Source organism: Falco punctatus (assembly GCF_963210335.1).
Source record: "Falco punctatus genome assembly, chromosome: 5".
NCBI classification, from domain to species: Eukaryota; Metazoa; Chordata; class Aves; order Falconiformes; family Falconidae; genus Falco; species Falco punctatus.
In genome coordinates, this window is record NC_137584.1 from 4235553 (window position 1) to 4256012 (window position 20460).

Consider the following 20460-nt stretch of genomic DNA (forward strand, 5'->3'; position numbering starts at 1 on the left):
TTGGCAGTCAAATAAGATATTTTCTGACAGAAATGCCGATCTTTCCTGCTAACAAGTAAGGAGAGGGATTCTTATACGATATATGATTTTTGAACACATTCATTGATTCAACAAAATCCTTCAGCAGAGTCATATGCTTATAAACGTTCACATTCTTAGTAAAAAAATGTAAGCATTGGCCAAGTATTGTCCCATTTATTTCAGTTGACATGACAAATGCACCTGAAATTAGAGGAACATCAAAGTTCACTTAAATTATGTCTCATTTTCTGAAGTTTCCTCATGATGCAGCATCAACATGAAATATATATTTTGATTAGAGAATTTAACTGTGACTCTGAGTATTCCACTCTGAATCCAATCCAGAATACTAAATCCCCATTAGCTACAAATCTTTTTAACATTTAGCTGTTCACAAAAGACAGAGGAAAATTATATTGTTACAGTCCTTTTAAAAACCATTTTGTTATCACAGTATTCTGCATATTCTAATAGTCGGGGGCTTGTGAACTTTATTAGAGTTACAACAGCTCTGGGAGCTTTCTTGATGAATTCTCAGTAGTCAGTTCCATTAAGCAAAGATTGGTTTGCTTGACTGGAAATGAACCAACAATGGGTTCAGTGTGTTTTATACATGCTCTTGGTTGCAAATATGTTATTATTATAATGTGTCATTTGTATTTCTACTATTTTGAAAGAGTAGATCAGTTATCTAGTCTGCATACTGAATAATTCAAGGAAGTGTTCTCTATTAAATATTTAATCTATTCAAAATTATACAGTCCCAATATATATCAGTTAAATGCATACATTTATGGAAGCCCACTTTTATTAAACCAAATTAAATATTGAATCAAATTTAATAATTAAACTAAATTACTTTGTGGATCAATTTAACACATAACTTCAATTTATGCCATACTTGAATAACAGAGGAATAAATATTCAACGGGTTAAAAGTAACCATACTTATCTGGTGCTAGAACTATTTCTTCTAAACTCAAAAATTAAGAGGTGTGTGCATGTGAATATGAACAGACGCACACTTCTTTCTTCTGATGTTCTTCTTAAACTAGAAAAATGTCTGCCGCTATATAGGCCACTACAGGCAAAAGAGGCAGTAAAAAGAAAATATAGTGTATACACTTGGGTTTTAGAAACCTAATCATGAATTATCTAAACTTAATTTAGTAACAAAGGACACTTGTTTGTGTCCTTTTTTGAAGCCCCTCTTCCCTTTCTTATTTCCATCCTGAGCTATGAACCATTTTAATAAACCAAAACATTATTGATGATATTAACCTATTATTTCTTTGGATTTGGTTAAAGGCAGCAGAGAAAATCTTGCATATTTGCTTTTACAGATACTAAGAGTCTAGGTGTACCTGACCATTGTTTAGCAAAAATGGACTCATAACCTGTGATGTGTTATAGGCTATCTCAGCTAAACCCAGAAGAAGTATTTATTTGAACTGAGGACCCAAAAGCCTAGTAGTTTGGTGTATGACACTACTTTCATATAAAGCTAGCTCTCCGTCTGCTTTATGAAATACTTCTTTCTAGCCATTTCAAATTGTAGTTCAGCAAGGTATTGACCTTTTATTATTTACCTGCAGTGACAATTATCTGTGTATGACAAGTATAAAAATCTAATAGTCTCACTCAGTTCACAGATATACAGGATCAGTCAAAATCAGAGGTGGACAGCCACGCAAGCTTGATCCGGATCACCAGTACTTGGCCTTTGAAATACATAGACAAACTGGCTTGTTATAAGTTATCATTTAAACAGCCTTGTAAAATACCTTACTTTAACTAAATATATCCTACATAAAAACAATAAGGAATAAACAGCATCACAGGGAAGAACAATGGATAAAATTGAGCTAAAATTGAACTAGCTGAGCAACAGGAACATAAAAAAAAACAAAAAAAAACCAACAATGGTATCATACTTTTGGAGCAAATAGGACAGAACAGAATGAAGTTCTGTGTACCATATTTCCTGAAGCTGACATTTTGCAGATTTTCTACAGCAAGAAAATCAAAGTGCTTGAGAGAAGATCTGTAGCCTAACAATTGACCATATTTCCTTAAAATGTGTGGTAATGTCACCTAAAGCTCTTTGGTCTAACTTTGTAGTGAGAAAATCGGCAATTTGGCAACTGTGACATTCCCTCATGCCTTCAGTATGGTTACATTTTTGGAATGCTAAAAGAAAAAATTATTCATTGGGAGTCTATATCCTGAAAAAAAAAATATCCAGAAATAAGAACAGTTTCAATTATTAATCTAAGTTTAAAATAATGTAAAAACTTTTATACTAGTCTTTCTTGTACCCTCTGATCATTTTTGTTTCATTAGACAGATTATAAGTTTCTTAAATTAAGAAATTTAACTCAAACTAAGAAATGAGGAAATGCTTCCTTTTTCTCGGTGCATGCCTTATCTGTGTCTCAGTTGCACACGGGGATGATATGGGGCCCTTCAACTCAGTCCATCGAAAGAAAAATGGTGTGAGCAGCTCACTACCAGCTCCCTCTAAGGGATATTTAGTGAATGGAAGAGGGGTCAGGGGATAAAACAGCATACTCTGGCAAGCAAAAAAGTAACTGTGCACAGCAACTTTTTAGAAAGTATGTAATATGACTTTTTTCAACTTCTTTGTTTTCTCAATGTAATGTATCAGAAGCACACATCTGCAGGCTTCAGCAAATATTTGCATTTAATATCTGAAGTCCATAAGTGAAACCAAATCAGCAGAATTCAGTGGTCTGCTACCCTCAGTGCATCTTCATCTCTCTCTCCTCCTAAGCTGTGCAAACCAGGAGGAAGAGACAACCTTCATCATTACTCTTTCGTAAATAGTTACAGTACAGTAATGCCTGTACTGATATTTCTCAGTTTGGATTTTGAAAACAAACCACCTTTCTCTGTATATTTCATTAGTGATGCAACATGACGAGAAACTCCACCATATTTTTGGAATGGCTCACTTTTTTTATCATACTTTTGCACACCGACAATATAAATAAATGACTTGTTCACCCAAGTCACAGTTTAGTGAGATTTTGAACAGTTTCTGTATGGTGTGAGTGCCTCCATTTCACATAATAAAAAAAACCAAAATAATAATACTTGAAGAGTACAAGCTGAGAAAGGGCATGTGACTTGCAGGTGTTCAAAGAGCTTCACACTTGCCTTTTTAAACAGGTCTTAAAATTAAACACTGTGTAGGAGCAGCAGTGTTTTGACATATTCTTCAGATTTGAAAATTAGAACAGGTCCAAATGCTAGGAAGAGCCATAGGATACAACAGTAGCCCATAAATGCCATTTGCATTGTGCCACAGCAACACTTTGCTTTCAAACACTACACAATTTGATGTTCTGTTATATGTCAGTTTTGCTTAGAGGTAAAGACCACCCTAGAACTCTGACTCCTTTCAATCCCTACCCTCCCTTGGGAACATCTCCTGCTCCGGAGTCTAAGATGTCAGAGAAAGAATGTTATGGAAGTATTCGGGCATCTCATCTTGCATAGCTTGATCTCAGTAGTTTACTCAGGAATGTAAGTAGATTCAGACTCCTTTTCTTTCCTCCATGTGGGAGTTGTATATTGTGTGTTACAAGCAAGTCCCTGTAGAACTGAGAGAACAGAACGTGCAGCTCAAATTAAAGGAATTGTAATGGGTAAAATATCAGAATCAGAACACTAAAAGCATATCCATACTTGATGTATATGTTGTTTTAAACTCAGCGAATGTAGATAAATACACGTGCAGTCTTTTAGCGAAAAGAATGAAAGAGTGGGAAATGAAAATAACTGTAACATGAAATAGTATTTCAATATATTATACTTCCACAGTAATAGGAACATACACATGGAAATATTAAAATAAACAAAAAATAAGTCCCCTTCCAAACCCCCGAATTTCCCAGTATTGCCTAACTTTAGGAGAACAGTCTAGTCCAGCAAGAGGCTAGGGTGTAAAAATATGTGTTAGTGGGATCTTGCAGACATCCGCTAGCTGCTGAACTCACAGTACTACATCATTGTAAGTGCAGGTGCTAAGCTTCATCAGAACAAGTCGTTTTTATTTCCTCTGTAACATTCTCTCCTCTTTCCACTAAACCCAGCACTTTCTCACTTCCCTTGTCTAGATGACTGTACAGCTTGGGTGTTCAAGCCAAGTAGGGAATTACAGCATTTAATTTTGAAAAAGCAATTGGGAGGATGATTATCAAAGGTTATCTGAGAAAGGAAACATTATGAAATAGATTTCTGCCAACGCCTAGGCTTGTTTGCAGGTGCACAGGGATGTGAATAGCTCCCTTATGCAGACCTCAGCACTGTTCTGAGCTGTCACCAATTCCTTCTGTCTCCGAGACTTCTTGAATGTGCGAGACGCCTAAGAAGAGGCTGGCTGGAAGAAGGGTAATAATAACAGATCCATATTTTATCTTTGCATCTGCCACACTGCTGAGGAGAGAAGCATACTCCACTTAGTTGAAGAGAGATGAGCTAATCTACCAATATATTCATGTTATCTTTTGGATGGTTATGAGTATGACTCACATTTGACTATTTCAATGGAGACCACAATCAGATAGTGGTGAACTTTACTTGGGCTGGTATTAATTTTTTCACTTATCCAGGTTTAAGCCAAGTCTAGAAGTCAGAGTTAGAACCTGACTTCTGACTTAATCTGCCTACAGATTAAGACAACTGCCAACCATAGTACAAAGTATCTTAGCTCACAACATAAGCAGTGGAGATAAAGTCAGTGCAGAAAACAAAGATGAGAGAGCAATTCAACTCACCCTGAAGTGAAATTAAATACCTCTTTTATGATGGGGCTTAGCTGCCTAACCGTAATTTTCTAGTGTCATTTTAGATGCTTTGAGCTCCCAGCTTCCAAGTGCTGTTTTTTGAGTGTGAGCCCTTGTGTTACAATGGTCATTCATTGGTCCTTGGATAACATCCACCAGCCTGTGCAGACATACTGCATAAAACTGCACATCTGAAATGCTACTAGACATTTGTGTTTAGACGGTTCAAGTCTGGTCAGCTGAATCACTCCTTAAATTTCATATATAGTACGTATTAAATCTTTGTAGGTTATAATGGGAATTTTAGAGCCATGACCTTATTTTAGCTGAATATCATGACGGTATTCAGTACAATTTGGGAAGTCCTAGAGCATCTAAAACACACGTAAAAGTCTGGAGATGTGACAAAGACCTGTGGAAGATATGCTCTTTTCAGGCCAGGTAGAAAGTCTCAAATGTGTAAATGGGCAGTAGATGCCTACATGCAGACAACCAAATCAAGCTCTCACTCACATGTACACACCTCCACACTGACTCCTCAGCTCAGATGCCCTGCGTGCAGTCCACTGGCTGGCTTCACTGGAAAAAACTTTCAAACTGAAGATCACATTATCTAACCTTCAAAGTTTAGTCCATACCCTATGTCACAACCTAAAGTCTGCATGAGTTTAAGTAGCATTTTCCCATTTATAACAAATGTCTCTCCACTACAAAGAAATTCTGTTGATCTGATTTCATTACTATTCATTCCTATTAGACAAAATCAGTTCCTTTGGAGAGGTCCCAGAAAGGAGGCGCTCCTGATCGTGTGCTTCCTGCCTCACTACAGAGTAGTGCTCAGTTCGTTTCCTTTGCTGCCCTACTGTGAGATCACCGTGTGATCTTCAGTCAAGTGAAGGAAGAGGCTTTGAAAAATCTTTACTGTCCTCATGAACAGCTGTTGATTTTTTATCTTCCTGAAAATGTCACCTCTTTCACAGGCTTACTAGACAAGTCTTCCCTAAATAACATTGTGAGGTGATCAACTTACTTAAGAAATTGAAACCTGTTAAATTGTATTTTTACTGTAATTTTCTTTCTTTTTGTTTAGAGCTTATGATAGGAAGGAGGAAATGCACCGTCCGGAGTTCAAACTGCAAATTATATTTGTGTTGCTACATACCTAAAGAGAGGGTGCTTTCTGTACTTATAGTTTCAAAAGTTTAAAATGTACAATATTTGAGGTGACAATTTAAATCTGATGTTCCAGCCAAGTGAGAGAAGTTTCTGAAGTACTAAAAACCCACAAACTGGGGTATCATGCCAGTACAGAAGTCAGACTTGACTTCACTGAACTTTTTTGACATGTGTGTGTGTGAAAAATAAATTAGGACATATAATGCATGTATTTGCAAACTGAATGAAATCTTTTATTTCATTAGTAGGTGATTTGAAGGGATATTTCATAAAACTAGTCAAATTACAGCGGAGAAAGTAATCCAAGGGTCTCTCAAAAAGGCTGCTTCTCAGACAAGAAGCAAAGGAAGGTTTGTGAAATACATCTAAGGGACAAACATCCCACGTAGCTCTTGGGAAATACCCCAAAGACAATCGACTCCCATTCTTTTTTTTTTTTTTTTTTTTTTTTTTTTTAACTCTTTTTTTTTTTCCTTATAAACAGCAGTTGGAGAGGGGACACTGTGAAGAGGGGGAAAGATAGGTGTTATGTTTTGTGATAGAATCATAGAATCATTTAGATTGGAAAAGACTTTTAAGATCAAGTCCAACTGTTAGCCCAGGACTTCCAAGTCCACCACTAAACCATGTCCCTAAGCACCACATCTATGCATTCTTTAAGCACTTCCAGGGATGGAGATTCCACCACCTCCCTGGGCAGCCTGTTCCAATACTTGACCGCTGTTTCAGTGAAGAAGATGTCTGTGTTTGCCTCCAACCAACACATGATAAGAAGGTCTTATGGGCAAATACATGTGGAGATTATTGTCTCCCTGAAAGATGTGCTGCCATGGCTGAGGGTCACACAGGGCTCATGCTGCTCTGCCCTGCTGCCCCCAAGGCTAGACTGTAGGTCCCTAGGAGCTGCTCTGTGGCACCACCACCCACAATGCCTTCCCTTTGATGCTTTCTCCAGAATTAAAATGGAGGAGAAAACATTTCTGTCAGTCTGGTAAAACCTACATTAAAGATCCTTCCAGGGATCAGCCAGGCTCCCAGGTTCTCCTTGTTCTCTCCAGATAACAATTTGTTGTGTTGCTCTGATTTTCATTTTCCTGCTTTCTCAGAGAAATAATCAGATACTGTCACTGGAAACAGGTGTTAGCTAACTACTGATTTAATTTTCACAAGATTGGCTGCTTTTCTCTCTTCCTCTGCTACACTGTTGTACACAGAGGGAAGGAGGAAAATCAGAGTTAAACCTACTGTTCTCAGTCTGGAGAAGGGAACTGGACCCTGATGCCCTCTCAAGAAAATTGTCTGAGAACAAGTAATCCTAGAAAATAAAGACACTGTCATCCAACCTCCATGCAATTCACAGAGAGGTCCCCAGGTTGCTACTGGAGCGATAAGGCCAGGTATAAGGGTCAAGCTTAGTACCACCCACTAGGATACTGATATGTCTTAGTCACACATTGGGCCTCTCACAAATGCAGGAGTAGCTTTTTTTAATAAAAAAAATCAGACAGAAACTGAGCTGCCAGTAACTAAATTTAAAGCAATATTAAGTACTATATAATATTTAATACTTAACACATTTGTCCAGGGAGCTGAAGGCATGGATCACATTCTTTCCCCAGCTTCAGAAGTTCAGATGCACAGCTCTTTCTCATGAAAAACTGAAATGTACTTCACAGAGACTGACCTGGAAATTTCTATTTTAGTTTAGTGTGAAATACTCAAGTTTCATCATACAGAATCTTAAATTACAAAAAAGGAATAAAATGGCTCTTCATGTAAAGGATAATGCAGAAACCTATATGTTTTGTGGGCAAAGACTTTCTCATGTATCTCCATTTGTAAGTGTTACTTCATTAACGCCTTTGTCTCCTAGACAGACATTCATCTTGTTTAACTTTAGCCTTCTAAAAATTGGCTACTCTGTGTAGTCAATCAGAGAGTCTGGCATTTCCAAAGAATGATTAATCTGCTTAATGATTCTGTAGGTGCCTGTCTCTTCCTTTTGACTACATAGTTCAACACCTTGCATAGGCTGGCCATGCAGGGATGAGATTCAGTGACCTAAACAAAAGCTTGTAGTGCCACTTGTGACTCCTAAAGTATTGCAGAAACTTGCACATAGCTGAAACATATTATACAGTATTAAAGAGATTGCAGAGAGGGGGAGGTCAGGCAGGATACTCCACCTGACACTAGATGCCCAACCAGGCTACTTAGACCCATTTCTAATTTCTAGACAGCTAAAGACAGATGAGCCAAACCCTACTCTAAAGATCTAAATCAGTTTCCCAAGACTATACAAACAATGAGCTAACTTTAGTTGGCTACAGCAGAATCAGCAAGGCAGCAGGTCTAAACAAAAACTGTGTTGACTTCCAAGAACAGTGTTTAATGAAATTTACTTCAAAGATGTCTTACCATTCCAACCTCCCACATTGGTTCTGTAACCTGACTTGCTCTTCAATGCATCCCATTCATGGAGTAAGCAGGCGGGACTGTACTCTTAATTTACCACGCAGTATGCACTGTCCAAACCTAATACCACAAGCACTGCAAACAGCTGTGCAGAAATTCAGGTTAGTTAGACGAATTGACTTTCTGGTTTTGGCTTACATAATGGTGTTTCTAACATTTCCAGATGTATGCTTCATATGAAGAGTAGTGTTCATTCTGTGGTGACATTGTTTAGTTATTTGAAGTAAAAAACAATTTATTTTCTAAGAATAACTATTGCACTAGAAAAGCTTCTGCTACATAAGATCTGCTACTGAACCTCAACTGGCAATTTAGAGATAACTAAAACCAGTCAGAAATAATTCTACAAGTCTCAAATGTGATACTGAATATGGAACTGCTTTCCTTCAATGTGATCACCTCAGCCTTTTATCTGTGCTACTACTCTGACCTTTAGCCATATGATTTTCTTTTTAATAGGAAATTGATGAATCCATCCACCTGTTGTTGGATTTGTTGCCCATCAATTCTGAGCAGTAAATTTCATTGCCTACCCACTAAAAAGTCAACTAATAAGATGTGTCACATATTCTTTTAAACTAAGGCATATTTATTCTACGTAACTTTTAAAAGCCCAGTGGATAAAACTGCAGTATATAGCATACCTAAAGCTTGCAATGTAGAAGGAAAACAGCCTGCCAAAGATACGCAGCATAATGAAAAATATAAAGTAATAAACATATAAAAACTATAAAAAATAATAGTGAAATATTAGTGTGATGCTAAGAAAGAGCTAGTAGTAAGTAAAATCAAAAATGACTGCAGTAATAGAAATCACATTTTTAAAGGTCAATATTTTCTGAGATTAATGCTCAGCCATATCCTTCAGTCTTTCCTAATCTAAGGACTCACGAACTCCAGTTGGGAGCACACCTTTATCAAGACTAAACAATACTGCCCTAATATTTGAGAATTATCACAGACAAATCCTATAGACATAATTGGTCTTCATAAGGCAGGAGGGTGGGCATTCAGAGGCCTTATCAGAACTGTTTTTCTACAGTTCTCTGAATTCAGATATTAAAAAGACTAGCTTTTGCCAATTAACTGGAAATACAGTGATTTCCAATATTCTGATATGAATCTACTGTTAGGCAGAATTTTTTCTAAGGGAGAGTCAAGAGTCTGCACACATTCATTCCCCTACAGATAGTGGGTTTGTACAAGAGATATGATGAGTTGTGGCAACATAAAGATATCTTCAGTCTTATATAAAGCTAGAAGCCAGGAGTGTGTCACAGTCTTGTCATGTGTGCATTTCAGACATCCTCATCACGTTTATATGAGCTAGAAATGAGATATGAAAGACAAGGTTTTCTTTAGCTTTTTTTTTTTTTCTTTTATTCTAAGCTTCTTCAGTTTAAGTTGCCTCTTATAGATAGTGAATTTTGCGTATAACTTTAAGAAGGAAGCTAACAAAATGTGCAATTACGTACCCCAAATTGGCTTGTGATGACAAATTTAAGGAATATGAACATTCTGGTAATAAGTTTGCCTGAATAATTTATCTGATATTCCAGTACTCACTTGCAATGGTAGAGATCATCAGTGATACGTTAAAGATTATTATGTGGACTACTTTGCCATGAGATGCTTCCGTAATAAAGCAAATTTAAGAGGAATAAGGCTGGTTTAGAATCCAGTTGAGGTGCTTTAGAAATGTTCCCTCTGTCAAGCATCAATAGGCCTCAGGTAATGCAGGACCCCAAATGTATCAGGATCCACTTTGTAAACACTTTGTTAGCATGTTCAGCATACTTGTGAATTTACAACCAATTAAGTCCAGCTGCAGAGCCTGTACTGGTTCTCAGCAACAGACTTAAGTATGACTACAATGCATTAGAAAGGAAAAAGTATAAAACCCGTTTTTCATGGCTGGTGAACCTGCACCAGGACACTGGGAAGTAGTGTGGGCATGGCTGGAGGATCAGGAAGCACAGCCATGCATAGAAATTAATGTTCTGATTTATCAAAATGTTCTCTTTGTCAAGTATCAAGTTCAATGCCTTGCAGGATGGGGGTGGCATTTAACTAGCCAAAACCTCACATTTTAACTTGGTGTGTCTATGTTAGGTGACTGAAATAGTTGCCCATAGCTTCAGATCTTTCCCTGTACTTCATATGTGAGTCACCTTGGATCTGTCCTGTAGATACTTATGGTAACTACTGTAAAAGCTCACACAAATAAACAATATATTTACATTTCTACCCATTATTCTTCATTCACATTGGTCATCCTCAGCCTTTTAGCCTTCAGGGTGTCACTGTTCATCTGAGCACTTCTTAGGAGCCTTTCTGGGTGATGAATTAAGCTCCCTGACCAGGGGGGTATAGTTTCATGTTGCTGCTTAAAATCAAGATCATCATGATGAGGGGGAGTTTGTCTCGAGACAGAAACAAACCACGGTTCAATTTCACAAATAGGGACCATGAAAACAGGAATATCTTTAGGGAAGGTGAAAGTGGCTTTTGGCTCCTCCAATCCATGCCTGTAGTTATTACTGCTGGGTTGGTTAAGTAGGTTGTAAAACAAACTGTCCTTGTCGGTGATGAGCAGGCAAGGTAAAACACAGGTTCATGCATTTACATTTGTTATGACCTTTGTTTCTTGATATTTGACAACTTGTGGGAGACCGCACCGTGAGCCGCCGGCCTGAAGGCTCGCCCATAACCCTGCCGAGCTCGGTGCCGGCTCCCTGGCAGGCACTCGGCAGCTGTGGGCCCGGCATGGAGCCAACAGCCGCCCCAACCCAGACACCGGCAGGAGCCAGGGCACGGCCCCACCGTTCCGGGCGCCATGTCCAGGCACAACCGCCCGCCCCAGCCCGCTCAGGCGCGCGGGCCCTGACACAGGCCCACACGGCCACCGCTGTGAGGGACACGCGCTCCCCGAGTGTTCCGGGGTGGGAGCGCCATGGAACCGTGGAGGCACCATCCCAAGCGTCCCACTGAGGGGCAAGGAAACTACGGACCGACGGGACGCCACTGGATCCATGGTGGCCACTCCATGGTGGCCACTGTCTCTTCCAACTCTACCCTGACTGCTTGCTGGGTTTCCTTCTTTTCTATCCTTCCTTCCCTTTCCTATCGCTCTTTTCTTATCAACGCTCTGTTCCGATAAACTTTCCTGACTGGCAGCATTTGGACTCGTTTGCATCTTCACCCCGCTCCGGGTGTCACATGGAACCCCCCGTCTCGGGCTGTCCCGGGCGGGAACGGCTAAACCGGCGGCGCGGGCCGGGCACCCGGAAGTGCGAGCGCCGCGCGCCACCGGCGGGGGTCACGTGTGCGCCGCGCGCGGGCGGGCGGGAGTGCGGGACAGCCGAGTGGGCGCTGTGAGGCGGCCGCCCCGCGGGGGAGCGGGGTTCGGCCCGTGTAGCCGTAGGTGTGCGCCCCTCAGGGGAGCAGGGATGGGTGCTGCAGAAACAGCCCAGCGGGCGCCCCGGGGCGGCCGGCCCGGCCGAAGTGGGGGCGCAGTTTCCCTCCCTGCGGCTCCCGTGTGCCGGGCGGGGCGGGTAGGAGCGAGCCCCTGAGGCGGCCTCCCCGCCTGGCGGTCTGAGTGACAGCGCGGCGGCCCCCGAGGGCAGGGGGTGCTGTGGCTGGCGGTCTGAGTTACCGAGCGGCGGCCCCCGAGGGCACTGGGTGCTGTGCGGCTTCCTGGAGAAACGCAAGGCTCGCCCCTCCGTGCCCCGCGCGGGCTGGGCACAGAAAATCTGGAGTAATTTGCAGCATGTGACCAACCGAGCCTGTGCTTTACAAAGGGGTGCAGGCTTTCGGTCTGGAGAGGGAAAAGCAATCATCCGTGCTGGACGGGGTGCCAGCCTGGCTGCTGCTGTCGAAGCCAGAGATCGACAGTACACAGCAGAGTCCCAAACCATAGAATCTTTACAAGATCTGGTCCAGGCCTTGTGAGGGCAAGTAGAGAGCTCAAAGGGACAACTAAATGAGGAAAGAACCCAGGCAAATTGTTTACGAGGTGCTTTGAAAGAGCAACTCCTCACAGGCAAAGACAGTTCTCCACTGCCTGAAAAAAATACTGAGTATCCCAATGATGAATCAGAGGAAGCAAAATGAAAATTGTATAAACTGCATGTCCCCACCAGTTCTCTGCACCCCTTGGTCAAGACTGAGTTTAAATACAAGGATGATGAGAATAAATTTCCTCAAATTACTACTAAAGAAGTTCCATATTCTGCTACTGAATTGGCTAAATTGAAAAAAGAGTTTGGCCAGACTCCTAAGTTAGGAGTCAGAGACAGAATATGTTTGGAGAATGTCATTGTCTGTGATCAGATATTGTTGAGCAAAAAGGAAGCTGAGGGCTACTGGGGGCCAGGAGTGTTCCTGACCACTGGGAACTACTGTGTACCCTGGTCCCTGACCCAAAGAACAGCCTGTTGGGCTGGGGTCTTAACCCTTTGGGAAGGAGGGATCCCCTTGCTATTATGGGGACGGTCGACCAACTAGTAGACAAAGTACACAAGGCAGCATGTCTGCAAATGATGTATGACCGTGAGCTTATACCTAAACAGGAATCCCCAACAATGATACTGACTGACCTGGAACAAATGACTCCTCTCATAAGGGGCCTCCCCGACTCCCTAAAAGTGATTGGTATTCAATTACAGGGGGAAATACAGGTGATATCCCGGGGTGAAAGAGCTATTGTCACATTAGAATGGACAGTAACCCCTAATTGGGAACCCCAGGAAAAGAAAATGTGGACTTAGGGAGAAGTTGCTCAAGATTTAATAAATTATGGATGAAAATGCATCCCTATCACCACTCCATCCACCAAAAGAGTTAAGGCACACAGAACTGAAACCGTCCCCACACCCAACTAGCAATAAAAGGATGTCTCCTGTAGCATCACCGAGCAGGAGAGAGAGAGGACACAGACATAAGGGTCTGTGGACCATGGGGTGGTGGAATGGTATTCCCCAAGATCTTATGAACAGGTTACCAACTGACAAACTGGACTAGCTGGTGTTAGGGTGGCCTGAAAGTCTACTGGTTAAGAATGAGAGCCCGATTCCTAGTGCCCCCTGACGAAAGCCAACCGCATCCACTAGGCCAACGGGAAACTAATGCCCTCGCCCGCTCGTAGTGAGTGGGGAAGCAAAGGGTGGGTACATATTAGACAGCTCACTGAAAATGATCGAGGTGATCTATTAGTAAGTTCTTTTGTGGAACCTCAGTTGGTACTCGTAATGTTCCTGGTAGATTACTGGAGCTCAAATTTCAGCTGTTAAAAGTCAAGATGCGGCACAAAGCAGCATAATTTTGAGCAGCATACCTTTGTTGCAGATGCCTTTGGTAATGTTCAAGCGCAAACATTGGCTACTGTTGGTTTGCAGTTACCTGGGGAGAATACAGCCACTCTGGTAATGGTGGTTGTGGGGCTATTCCTGCTTAACCTTTTAGGACTCGATGTTCTGAAAGGTAAGATGTGGATTGATGACAAGGGGAGGAACTGGACATTTGGCACCTCATCTATAAATATGCGGCTGTTACCTGCTGCGCCTTTGCTCCCTCCCTCACAACTGACCAATGTCAAACCCTATCTGTTACCCTTAGGGGCACAGGAAGAGATAACCCCCCTACCGGAGGAGTTAAAGGAATAGGGAATTGCTGGCCCACTCTCCTTTTATGTCCCCGGTATGGCCTGTTCATAAGCCAAACAGAAAATGAAGACTAACTGTAGGCTATCAAAGACTTAATGCTAACTCAGGCCTGTTAGCTGCTGTGCCAAACATTGCTGAGCTTGCAGCATCTATCCAGGAACAAGCTCATCCCATTATGGCAGCTATTGATGTCTAAGATGTGTTTTTTATGGTCCCCTTGCAACTCGAGGACCAAGAATGCTTTGCATTTACTTCAGAAGGACGCACTCAACCTATTGGGTTCTACTCTGACAGCTTTAAGAATGCCAAGAAACGGTACTGCACTTGGGAAAAGGTTTCTTTGTGGTCAGCTTAGCCCTGTGAGAGGCCAAATGCACCATACATAACTGATAGTGCTCAGAGGTCCTTTTAAGGTGATAAAACCTGTGTTGACTGGGACACCGTCCCCTTGACAGGATGGCACAACAAACCTTGGTGCGGAAATGGCATGCTCAGATCAAACATTACTGTAATGTTTTCAAGGTTTCAGAGGGTGCTGCCAAGACCTTGGCTATGCAGGAAGAAGCTGCCTTGAAAACTGAAAATGGTCCAATTTCCCCTGTGGTGCAAGTTGCCCCTTACTTTTCAGAACTCTTACAGAATGTTTGGGTTACAGATGCCTCTGCTAAACAAGAGGGTAAGATACGGAAATATCAAGCTGTTGCCTTGCAGATAAAAACTGAACGGAAAATAATCACTGAAGGGGACAGTAGCATTCAAGTGGGAGAATTGGTAGTGGTATGGTTGGGAGAAAGCACCTGTGAATGGACGTTATCATCCAGTTATGATTGTATAACTATATGGTCTAAACCTTGTATTTGTTCAAGGTATAAGCACAAGTGGAATCAGACCCATGTTCAGTTATCCAATGGCACCTGGATACGATGTTCATGTAATAATCACAAATGTATCAGTATTGTGGCAAAGGATAAAGGGTTTAATATGGCTATTTTTACTTGTTAGTGAAGTAATACTACTGCAGAGAAGTATGTACTGTGAGTATTATGGACCAGCCACTAGGAACCCTAATGAACTGGTTAGTGGTGCTCCAGAACCTATCTATAATTTAAATCGCATCATATGGTTGCAAGTTGTCCTAGAAATTATCACCAATGAGACAGCCCCCCTTAATCTATTGGCAGACCAGGCCACACAGATGCAAACAGTGATATTCCAGCACTGAATGGTTCTCAATTAGCTGCTAGTCAAAGAGTGTCTGTGGTAAACTAAATAATTCTAATTGTTGTTTAAAAATCGATGATAATGGTCAAATTGTTAAGCATATTACTTCAGGAATATGAAAACTGCCCCATGTGCCTGTACAGACCTGGGAGAGTTGGGAAGTTGATCCCCTCTCTTGGCTTCCAGGTACCCCATGGGTTAAATGCATCCTTTTCTGTATGTTATGTGGTGTTGTATTGTTATTTTTCCTCCCATGTTTAATTCCATGTTTTGTACAGTTGATCCAGCATACTATTTCAAGTATACAATTTGTAGCTGCCTCATCTTCTGATGATGTCAGACATATCTGTGTCTTATTTCAGTCTAAGCCTGAAACCACAGTTGTAAACATTATATAAAACTATTCTCTTTTCCACACTTTACTATTTTTCTCTACCTTTCCACCACCATGGATGAAGAAGAGACAATCTTTAAGATAGAGGGTGGTGTGGGAGACCACATTGTGAGCTGACTGTCTTGAAGCTTGTTTACATCCCTGCTGAGCTTGTGCAAAGCTGCCTGACAGGAGCTCAGCAGTTGTGGACCAGACAAGAAGGAAAGCCACACGAACCCAGACATCAGACGGGGTCAAGAAATGGCCACATTGTTTTGAGGACATGTCCAGACACAACCAACCACCTCAACCTGCTGAGGCACACGCAGTGCCATGACAAAGGACCACGCGGCCACCGTGTGCACCCCTTGGAACCAGAGTGCCAAGACAGGGAGCATGTGCAGATGTGCAGCACGTGCTGTTGTGTCAGGGAAATGGACTCCCCGAATGCCCTATGGGCAGACTGCGCCGTCGAAGAGTGAGGGTGCCTCGGACAGTGAGTGTGCCATCTGGAGACCCCCACCAAGGGACAAGGAAACTACAGACCAACAGGATGCCACTGGATCCATGGTGGTGACAGTCTCTTCCAACTCTACCCCAATTGCTGGCTGGATTTCCTTCTTTTCTTTCCTTTTCTTATCGCTCTTTTCTTATCAACACTCCATTCCAATAAACTTTCCTGATTGGCAGCATTTGACCTTGTTTGCGTTTTCATCACTCCAGGTCTAACATCAAATCTCCCTGTCTCAGGCTGTCACAGGCTGGAACACAATTACACAAAGGTTTAATTAATTAAACAAGAAGAGGAAACTGCAGGAAACACTTTCAGTTTCTGTTTTATTTAATTGTCTCAAGAATCCCCATAGTAGTTTTTACATTTGAATCAAGTTTCTTAAAAGATATGTGGTCATAGCAGAAATCATTCTAGTCAGTAAAGCCCCAAAATAATTTGATCATTTGTAAATCATTGTCACTTTAATGTTTTCTCAATATGGCTTAATTATAATTCCACACAATGTTAAGCTTCTGGGAGAAGACCTCCATTAAAAGGTACTTCCTGGGAAAAGCGAGAAATTGAGAGCTCTCAGCTAGCATTGCACTTTATTATTCATGTATAATTCTTCTGCACGACTGAACATCTGCTAATAAATTTGATTCAAGTTTCCGTGATAGCTTTTACCCTCATCATTCAATCTCTGCATGAGCTTTGTATCTGATGAGAATTGATGTTATTTACTTATTGCTGAGAATTCTTATCCTATTAACAGTTTAGCCCATAAAGTCATCAGGTAAATTAAAGATGTTTATAAAGAGCCCTCTTCCTCAATTTAAAAATAAAATAATAATCTTGCTTTAGAAAAGAATTTCCTTAGATACCCTGGAAGCTAACTGACAGATGGTCACCTTGGCGGTATGCTGCAGTAGTGCAACCATTTATTAAGAGTTTCTGATGCAGAAGTGATCAAGAGCATCAGAAGCTATTACTTCTAACTCCAAGTTTTGTCAGTCTTCTCCTTTGTGTCCCCACATGTATAGATAAGCTTAAATCCAGATCAAATATAAAAGTTCCTTTGAATGACTGCAAATCTGTCATATTGATTTGGCGTATGACTTTGTTCCATGTGATATAGTTATTTTCCATGTGGTTAGACTACGGAGTGGAGGGTTCAGGTTTCCTAAGTCCCTTCTGAGATCTCCCACTAAATCACTGTCTGGCCTTTACGAAGTCACTAAGATAAGGTTATCAGAAATACTCACCAATGTTTCCATTTAAGCCAAGCATTTATTTGTGCCAAGCTTGAAACATCACTAGTGAATCCTCTTAATATTCCTAGCCTTAATCCCTGTATACATCTCTTCAACTACCTTTATAAATGCAGTAAGTCTACCTGATTTTGTACACTTAGGTGACATAACACTTTTAAATATCTCAAAAACACTTAGTAGAAAGGTCTGAGTATAATATCAGACTTCCAGGATTATACACGATAAAAGGGACAATTACTAAACCAGAAGTAGTGAACTAACAGCAAATGCTACGTTTGTCCTCAAATATTCATGCTACAGAACATCAACACACATAGGAAAGGGCAGGCAGTGGCAACTGCGTTTTGCTTGTCCAAAAGTGCGTCAGGAATGGTTAGGCAGGGGTACTAAAGGGCTAGCTGAAGTGGTCATACACAGCCAGTGACTCATGCAGAAGGGAAATTCCCAGCCAAAAAGAGAGAGGAAGTTTTAATTCCCTTTGCAGCTTCTCTTCCCTTTCCCAAGGGAGAAAAAATTATAGGAATTGCACACAGACTTTCCCTTTCATGCTGATCAATTTATTTTGTGGATTCTGTAGCTTTGATTGTAAGATGTGATCCAACAATCTTGAATATGTTTCAGAAAATAGTCATCTAACATTGCTGTGGCTACAGTACTTACTGTGTCATTAAGCAGGAAAGGTTAATTATTGGCTTGCACCATTTTCACAATTTTTTTTTTATTTGAAGTAGTGCTGAAAAGGTAATACATGAATTGTGGTATGATTTAGCATTTTTCAGGTATCATTATGTTTCTATTTTCATTTCCAATTGCTCAGACTTTCTTTTTCAAACCTCTTTTATTCTCTTTTTACATTATTTTGCAAAACTGACACTTTTGAAATACATAAGAAAAAAGTCAGTTGCATTGGTGATGATTCTATCCCCTGCTGTCCCTGAGGCAGGCCATTTAGCCATCCTCTCCAGTATACATCTCTACAAATGCACTCTTTTTTTTTCTTAGTAGCATGTTGCAATAGTTACTATATCTCCCTCCTTGAGATTACACTCCTACAGCAATATTATTAAGTTCATTTGATTGGATGACTTGACCCTTAAACTGTTCTACTCTTCAAAATTACTACTAGGAGAAAAGTTCTGCAATCATTTGAGATTTTATTCACCACTCCGGATTGTCTGTTTAATTCTGTATTTGACATCAAAGCACATTCTGCTTCATAACAACTAGACAGACCAGAAACTAGGATAGGACAGTCTACTCCTTTGCTTCTGAATCTGTTTGTACTTCACAGTGTCCACAGCAGCCCCACTGACCCTACAGTCAGCTTTTACATACAGGTTGTAGTCACCACATGATCTTTTGTATGTGAGTATTGTTGCAGATACGACATAAGAGGTCTGGATATAGTCTTTTTCATTAACTTTCTTCATTTGTAGTTTAAATTATTTTACTTTTTGTACTGTACTGTGCCTTTCTAGTGTATAAACAATTCACACTGGTTTGATAACCTGTAAATTAAAAATTAACCTAATTAACCAACTCACGTTCAATTCTGACTCCATTAGTTTTTACAGTTAGAGGATATCTAAAGACATCCAAATGTGGGGTTTTTTTCAAGATCTGGGGCAAGTCACAAGATTTCATAGTTGGACTTCATCAAATGAAATTGCATATAGAAAGACAGATCTCTAGTGGGCTTCATATCCTACTTACTCTTATAGGCAATTACATTTATGAAAAGCACAAACATTACCAAATCAGAATGATAGCATTCAATACTCAGGATGGACTTGGGTACATTTTTGTCTATGCAAAGTAATAAGTATTCAAATTCTTCTTGGTACAGTTAAAAGAATAAAGTGAGAAGACTGATTTTCTTAAAGTAACATCTTTAAACTGAGCAATGCACTCAGTTTATTGCCATGTGAAATTCTGCTGCATCATGTCAAAACAGAGGAAAGGCTGAGGGTCTGCAAATACTTACACCCATATGAAAGATTTTTCACATAGTTACCACTAGAAGATTTTCTTCCAAGATTTCTATTGTGATGTTCACAGGCAATTTCTGGCTATTTTGCACTATTCCAGTGGCATAGGGTATTGCATTGCTGGAAACTGTGATATAATTTGTCCCGGCTAGTGCCAGGAATTAAACATTTCATAAATGACCCTTTTCTGAAATATAGACATTGTTTTATTTAAATTTGTCAAAAAAAGTGATAATGGAGGAGTTATGAGGGAACAGTCCCTTGTATTTACACATCTGCCATTCTGGAAATCAGTTGCTTGTAACTACAAGCAATTATGATAAAAATGCAATTTAGGAAAGTTTCTAGCAGTAATGATAATGAAGCAATGAAATAGATTGTCTGGGGACATCGCTGATTCTCCATTACTGGAGGTCTTTAAGAATAGGTTAGACAAACATCTGTCTGGAATATTCATAGCACAGACACATCTTTAGCAGGGAAGTCAAATCATAACACAGTGCCTTTTCTTAAGGTCACAGCCTGCCCAAACACAATGGTGTTAAGCAAAAAACAGATTGTAGTTCCACTGTACAAAATAGGACCAGCTGCATGGACTCTGTACAGGTCGCTGGCAATATCTCTCTATGTAACAATTTTTCTCTGACATGTGGAATGGTTAAGCAATGACAGTATGTCCATGGGTATGCACTTCTTGTAGTGTGGATGCTTTTTTACAACACACTGAAGTCCTTGGTCTGGGGAGGGTCTGGGAAGGCACGGTACTGCCACACTGAGGTGACAAAGGAAGATGGTTCTCCTCTTCTCTGCCCTGTCTTTTGAAGAGCAGCCCAGCTTGCTGCCCTGCCAGTCAGACTGAATACCGTTTCCAGGTTTTAGTCCTATAAGTCATCAGTTTTATAAAATATGCAAGAGCACATTTACAATTGCAGTATTCCAGCAAAGTATTCATATGAATAATTAAA